Source organism: Convolutriloba macropyga, chromosome 12 (genome assembly GCF_964194025.1).
Source record: "Convolutriloba macropyga chromosome 12, txConMacr16.3, whole genome shotgun sequence".
Taxonomy (NCBI): Eukaryota; Metazoa; Xenacoelomorpha; order Acoela; family Convolutidae; genus Convolutriloba; species Convolutriloba macropyga.
Window position 1 is genome coordinate 37,783,078 of NC_134479.1, and position 8,001 is coordinate 37,791,078.

The following is an 8,001-nucleotide window of genomic DNA, read 5'->3' on the forward strand; positions in this document are numbered from 1 at the left end:
CCACAGAACTCTGATATAAGCCTGCTTCCCATCTCGTCCTTGAATTTGAGAGTAACACGTGCATTGTCCCTATTGTGCAGTGGATGTTCGGGAGGGAAGTTGGAAAAATCAAAGTGGTCAGCTATGGCTTTTTTCTGCTGTAAGTCAGCGAAGAAATCTCTTGATCGAACTTCATATACAAACGACTCTGTGTCCGAGTACAACAAATTGCAGTCGAAGTTTCTCTTCATTACTTTGTAATGGAATTCAAACATATATTTCTTAGCCAGATCCAATATGCATGCACTTACTATGGTTGGCTTGTCCCATAAAATTTCAAGTTGTTCGAGGCTCACTGTTACTAGATCTTCGCTGATTTTTATCGATGACTTATACTCCGGTCTGTCTGTCCATTTAAGAGTTTCTTCTTCAGTGCGCGCCAATTTCATTTTTATCCGGTTTCGCTTTCCCTCGCAAGTTTCTCCGAAAGAAGAATTGACCATTAATTTGAAAAAATCTTCCTCAAATTTGGTTTTTGCCTGCTTTCTTTTGTCTGTGTTGAGTCGTACATAGGGAGCCAACCACTTGTCTTGTTTGAATGATAGCACTCGGTGCAGATTTGTCACGACTAGTCCCAATTCTACATAGAGCTTCAGAGTCTGGTAATGCAGCGTGTAGTTGTTTTTGTCGAAAAGTGTCTGAATTAGTTTCCTGACTTTTGGAGGCTTCTTTATTTGCATTTCATCTAACAAATCACTTTGGTATTGGCTCAACCAGCTTTCATCGATTGCTTCCTTGGTTGGTGCCAAAGGAAAATCTGAATGCAAATCATGTAGATGATCAGGATAGCTGAAGTCTACTTCTACAATGAAGCCAGTATCATCATCATCATCTGGTGTTTTTAATATGCGTTGCAGTGTTTCCTGGGCATAGTTATCTGTCCACTCACTTTTGTCGAACAATTCAAAGTCCCCGAGTGGAAGGGGAAATTTTTCCATTATTCCACCGTACAAATTATTAGCATCGATCATAACTATGAAGGATGAAATTCCTTTTGGTTTGTAATCTGGAAGAAATTTAAAATTTGCTCGACAAAGACGTTTGCTGTAAACACAGCCTACTCCACCTCGTATGAGACTCTCCACTATGTCCAGATTCTCGCGATCAGTCAAGAGTTTCAGATCTGGTTGACAAACTTTAAGCATTGCGTCACCAGACAAATTCGATGCGGTGTAATACTGACAACAATCCAGTCCGTATGTCTCGTAACATACATTGCGGAAACATAGCACAACAGCAGCTAGGAGAAAAACATCTGTTTTTAGATACAGGTTGTAATACTCTCCTATATTTTGGCATCGAAACAAATTGAATACCTCAATCGCCCGCGCATATTCAGCGTCGGTAACTGTAACTTCGAACTGTTGCAAGCTGTTTGTCCATTTCTCCCGAGGGGGGAGCTGTTTCTCTTCCAACTTTTCAAAGCTATCAATATAGCAGTAAGGAAAGCATCCCTTCTGCTTTAACAATTTACTGGATGATTCGGGCCAAGTTTGGAAATATTGTTCGAGTAATGTGAATTGGTCTGAGGGAAGTTTTGGACTAAGTTATCGAGCGATGTATTCATAAATTTGAATGAGTCCAGGAGTCGTATATATTCGTACTGTTTGTGCCACACGCCTTTTTTGTTCTGAGTTGACTTGATGTAAACACCAATTTGCAATGAAATAAATTTCTCACTAGTGTTGGGAACAAATGAAATTGTGTTCTTCTCATCCAAACTTTGCAGTGCTAGCACCACATGATGAAGATCGTAATTTGCTAAATTGTGAGCGAAAACGGGGGTGAAATTTATTGTTCTTCGCTTCAAATTGCAGAAAGTATGTGCCCACCCATGAAACTTTCCAGTGAAGTGGCAATGATCCAGCACCGTAGGGTTTTGCAAGCTTTGATCTAATTCAGACTCACAGATCCAGCAATGAGTTGCTTCGACTTTGGGGATCGTTGGCTCACCTTCAAAGTTTCGGTGTTTTTGCTTGCCTTCATAAATTTGTTTTGCGATTTGCTCAAGCGACTTGACGAACTCGGACATCACATTAGGCCCACTTTTGATATCGAAGAAGTAAGGTTCGACTTCATTGAGTGCAACAAAAAGCAAAGCATAGCTACAGGGTTTGTGTTCTTCGATTGCGCGTGTTACCGTGTTCTGAGTAATGGTTCTGTTTTCCGCAACTGGTTCAATTATTGACTCCAGATCAAAAATCCTACTATCGGCGCAAACCAACGAGCTTGCAAGTTTTTAAACTCAAAGTTTTGCTGCTCGGTTTTCGGCATTTTGATTATTGCTTGAGAATTTTCATGACATATTTGCTCATGCTTCTCAAGTCGGCTCAAAGAAGAGCTCACGTGAAAACAGTTGCGGCACAAATGGTTGTCCCTGCGGAGATTTATCTTTTTATTTTTGTGTATTAATCCTTTGATGTTGGTAATTAGCACATAGTGATGCATCGATCCATCACTTAGCATAAGTAAGTCAAGGTTGAAGTCTGATTTCTGATTTTTTGATATACGGAACGGTATCAGTTTGCCGTTTGAATGTCTGAAAATATTTACACGAACCTGATTTAGTTGCTCGAACTTCTCGAATTGGTGAAAAGACATCGGCATTAGAAATTCGCCTACTGGTTGTTTGGCTGCCGGGTTGTCGGGACTGTACATGATGGGGTTTGTTTTTTGCCTCCATGACGCATTCTCGGGTACGATTGGTGGTCCAAATGTTTTGTGGTACTGAGCAGTGAAACAGTACAGGAAACAATTTTCATCTGACTGGTTGCGGATATTCAGCAGGTATTGACATCTAGCTAGCTCAGTGGGCAAGGCTAAATAGGAAGAAGCACTAATCGGTTTTGACCTCACCAAACGAATCTCAACATTTTCAATGCTGTCAACGGTCCATCCACTCCCATGTGATGCAAAGTTGTTGAGTGAGATCAACATTTGCTCAACCATTTCTGCGAATGAGTTGTTGTTCAACCCGACAAAATCTACGCGTTGCATTTTTGAGTTTATGTAAATTTTTATTCGATCTGGTTGACTATTTATGTTTTCATCACTCGACGGTTTAGTGAGTTGAACCATGGCGCAAAACTGAATTTTTTGTGCGTGACTCTGAGTATTTAATTCCACGATGTTGTCTATTTCTGTGCGCTTGCTACGCATGAAGCTCAGGAGATCAATCTCGTTCGCACCGACTGGAATATCGTAAGTTTTCACTCCACTGAGTGCTTGTTCTGAGGGTAGTAAACCAGAACTTTGGTTGTTTTCTATTTCTGCGTCCCACACCGGAAATCCATGAGTTTTGGTCATATGTTCCATGTACTTCAGATTGTTTTCGAAAAATTTGTTGCAGTACAAGCAATACCGGGGCATGATTGAGTCATGTTGCTGTCTCATGTGGGTTTCAAGTTCGACAACTTTTTCATCTGTGAAACCGCATTCATCGCAAATGAACGAATTTGTTACTACGTACTGTTTGTGTACAGTTATCATATGTCTTCTTAGGCTGCGCTTATCCGAGAGCGTTCGATGACAGATTTTACAATCGACACTATTCATTTTCGTTAATTCAAACTTAAACGTTTGTGGAACAAGGAAAGAAAAATAGCCAAAGGCTAAAAATTTTGGGACAATGCCTGACTTTTCAAAAAATTTTAGATATTTGAATCAGAAGCTAAAGAAAATAGTTGTCGTGTGTTTGTAAAGTTAAGGCAAAAAACAAATGACAAAATCGAGAATTGGGTTGTCACACATTTTCACAACTCTCTAACCCTATCAGAGTGCGCGTATTGTTTATTTACTTTTGCAACTGAAAGCTACTGCTCGGCAAACGTTTTGTTTACATTTGCAACTGAAAGCTACTTCTGAGCAAACAGTAGGCCTCTAGTCTCGCAGACCGTTGTGCCAATAACAGAGGTTCAACTTTTTACCTGCTTTCCTGCTTTTTGTTTGCTCAGTGCAGGTAGGTCAGTCTGCGGGGTTATTTGTTTACCCCAGTTTTGTTTTATCACTAGTATCGCGTACTAGTATCTGCTGAAAATTGTTTACTGATTTTTTGTCATGATATGAAAATACCCAAACTTCAGCTGGTTTTAATTCTACCCTTTTTACTTTTGTTTATTTGTTTAATACAATCTTTCATCCACTTGTTTGTTCAATGTCTGAATTTTTCTGCAACGCTTAATTCCTTCTTCCAAACATTCATGCTATGTTTGATGCTGAGATGAATCATTAGTGAAAATTAAATTAAGAACTAGTTTAAAGAATTAAACACAAAGTTCATACGTTGAAACACAGTAATCAGCCAAAAATAAAAAGTTCAATATGTACAATGAGTTTGACGAAAGTTTGTTTTGTTTAGAGCCGAGATAACTTGATCACCTTCTTGACTGGAGCGTAACACTGATTTAACGGAGGAGTTTCCTCGATGCTAACGTCATCCGAAAAGTTATTGGAAAGTAAAGGGAGACTTTTTTTCCGGAATTTTCATGTCACTAGGCGATTGAGATTGATCGAAACTCCAAAAATCTGATATCTGCTCAACTTCTTCTAGCTGTCCTAGTTGATTTTCCCAAATTTCAATGCAGTCATGATCGTAGTCTGCAAACAGTTTTCGTGTTCTTTTGGATAATTGTTTCACGTTTTGCTTTCTTGTTTGAATTGGAGTAATGCAGCCATAATATCGGGGAGCATATGGAGACTCCTCTTGTCGTGACAATTTTTCTGGCGTTTTCGTGAGTTGGAATAAATCGTTTTGTTTTGTATAATCGAGTATTGGTTCAATGTAATTCACAGGAATGATGAAGCTGTTTTTTGTGTGCCACAGTTCTGTCTTGTCATCATAGCTTTCGTTTGCAAGGACAATATTTTTAAAATTGTGACACATTCGCACAAGAGTTCGGGTGCCTCGCTCATTTGTCTTTGCAATTTCTTAATATTCAGCAGCCATATTGCAGGTGATGGATAAACAATGGATTTAAGCGGTAACAAAGCAAACAGTTTTCTTTGTAAGGAAAATTTTATAAAGACTTAACAGCACCGAGTCTAGAACCAATTCTAGTAACAAGAGAAATGAAAATTGCTTTTATATCGTATGGAACTGAAAGGAAAAGCAGGATGAAAGCCAATTCAAGAAGAAGATTAAGTAACAAAAGACTTGCAGTTTTGTAATAAGATGCCAAAGAACTAAAGAGTTTTCACAAAACTTATATTGAACAACGAGAAAGAACCAATGGCGGAGAGATTGAAAAAATTGTTGCAGACCGATTTGTTTATTTGACTTAATCATTTCATCATTATTCCGTCATGTCTATAAATAGAATTATGTCAAATTGACCAAAGTTGAATTGGGTTGCTCTCGAGAAATATAAATAGACTCGAGGAGGCGAGCTAATTTATCCATTGCTAATGAAAATTTGTCAGTTTTTAGATTTAAAGGTCGGGACTTGTAAAACTGTTTTCTGCTATGGCCTTTATAATGCTTGGCCCGGCGATGTTGCATTAGAGAATGAAAATTTTTAAATTGCCTTGGACAATTGTGACATTGAATGGGTCTTGATTCAGCAGGGTATATTTTTTCCGATCTTTTGAATTTCATATTTCGTATAAACGTCATAGCTGATGTAGAGGAGTATAAATTTGTTTACACGCATAGTGAGGGGGGATTTGTTTGTTCAGCTGTTATCTTGTCTAGATATGTTGGCGTGGGGTTTGAAATTATTTACATTCCAATAAACAGTAATGTATTTTTGTAATGTCATTTATCATTTCAGATTACTTTGATACAGTTTGTCTCAATATATGCAACATTATGGGTAATGTTTTGTCTAAGGATGCTGAGTACAGCGACTTTTATTTGGATCTCTCGCTCAATGAAAAACGGCTTGTTAGGGCTGCTGTTAAGACTTATCATACCACTGGCACCTATTTATCCTTGAAATTGTTCAAACGTGACAGAGAACAGGTCGATTGGGATTTCAATCAAAAAATTACACTTTCGGCTCGAGAGTTTAAGTTGCTATGTCAAAACATTGAAAAACTAGAAAAAACGCTTGATCAACCAGTTGGCTTGATCGACTCACTTCTAAAACGAGATTCAACTGATGACTCGAAACGTCCAGCAAAACGGGCCGGCAAAACACCGACTCAGCGCCAAAAGAAGATACCGAAAACATCTGTAACTGTCAATGAGGAATTGGAATAATTTCTCTTATTACTTTTGCTTCCTGTCATTGTTTATGCTTTCATAGTTAGTTCATTAGCTTTTTCTTTTTCGTTCGTTATGGTTGAGGCAATGTATGAGAACTGTCCCGAATATTTCAAGAAGTTTCAAAAACGTTTCAAGTACAATATTTGTGAGACGGAACCAAAACTTGAACACACAACATTTGAAAATTATGCATATGGTTATCATTCATCTGCTACAGTTATCGAAGGTTGTACATTTGGCTCCAATCATTATCATGTTATGTATGAATTTGGTTCGCAGGATGATAATTTACTCGATTCTCTTTATGTACCTGCGGTGATACCGTGTCTCGTTAACTGTTTCAAATTACTTATTCAGCCTACGCAAAAAGACTTTGTTAAACGCGGTGCAATAATTTCACGACTACATGTTGCTGTTGAGTACCTTTCAAAATCAACTTCTTCTTCAGTTACCAAGAACCAGAAACAACTTCCAACACCTTTGAGTGAGGCAACAGCGAAATCTATTAGTACTTTTACGGCCAAAAAACGTTCTTCTACAGTCCCTGATGTAACTATAAAACGATTTTGCCAGCTTATGCTAGGTGAACACTCCTCAACTCTTTATCAGATAATGGATATTCTGCTTAGTGGCCATGGGAGTTTTTTGCGAGAATCCCCAAACTCTTTCATAACCTTTCAATTTTGTAAAAATTGATACTCAAAAAAATTTTGTTGTTGTTTCAAAATTAAATTAACTTTTACTTCATATGTTTTACAAAAGCTAGCGACTCTAATTCATTTACATCAGGTATGAATGGAAATTTCTCACTATAAAAACAATGAACAATATATATGCAAAATAAACCACAAAGCTGGGAGTCTGATGATTGCAATGGAGACTGAATGTCTCTTCTATGTTCCATGATATCCATCAATATCTCCAAGTCTTTACACTGTTGTAAACGGTTGAAATTATCCTTGTAGGTAGTCAAGGGTAGAGCCAATGGATCCGGAAAATATATTATTGGGTATGCATATCGTTTAGCTAGCACTACCCATTGGGTTCCAATAGAGTTGGATCATGATGCATTAACAATAATAAATGTGTTGGTTTGCAAGTTCAGAGGAAAATTATCAGCGGCATAGACCCCTCTAATTTTGAATTTGAGGTGTTTACACTTTTTCACTTGAAGATGAATTTGGTCTTCGTCCATTAGTATGTGATCATGGGAAGAGCGTTTTTAGATGCGTTTCTTTCAGAGTCAATTTAGATAGTAGATGCTTTTTCCCCAAGAAAAAATATTTCAACATTATGAGCTAACACTGCATCGAACTTGAGATCGACAGAAAATGATGAATTTGTGAGCTCTGGATGAATAAAGTTATGAGTTGCCTCTTGAGTGCTGGTCAGATCAAATACCATTATATAATGGTTTGCGAACTCACTCAGAGGTATTCCATGGCCATTTTCTACATAAGCTAATGCACTCATTGAATTTTAGTACAACCTCTTGTTGTCAGTTGTTGACATTGGAGTTCCAGCCGTTGCAAAACCATTTCGATAAATGGTTATCTCTCTTAAACCAAATTTTTGATAATGGAATGGATTAGCGGTGTTGGTAACGATGAATGCTGTACCAACGCATAATGCAACAATGACTCTTCTGATTGGCTCTTTAGTGAAAATATCCTCATGTTTCCAGCTTTGTTGGCCTGTTGTAGACAAGAATGCTTTGGTAATTACTTCATTGTATCGTTAAATTGCCGGAGTTTTCA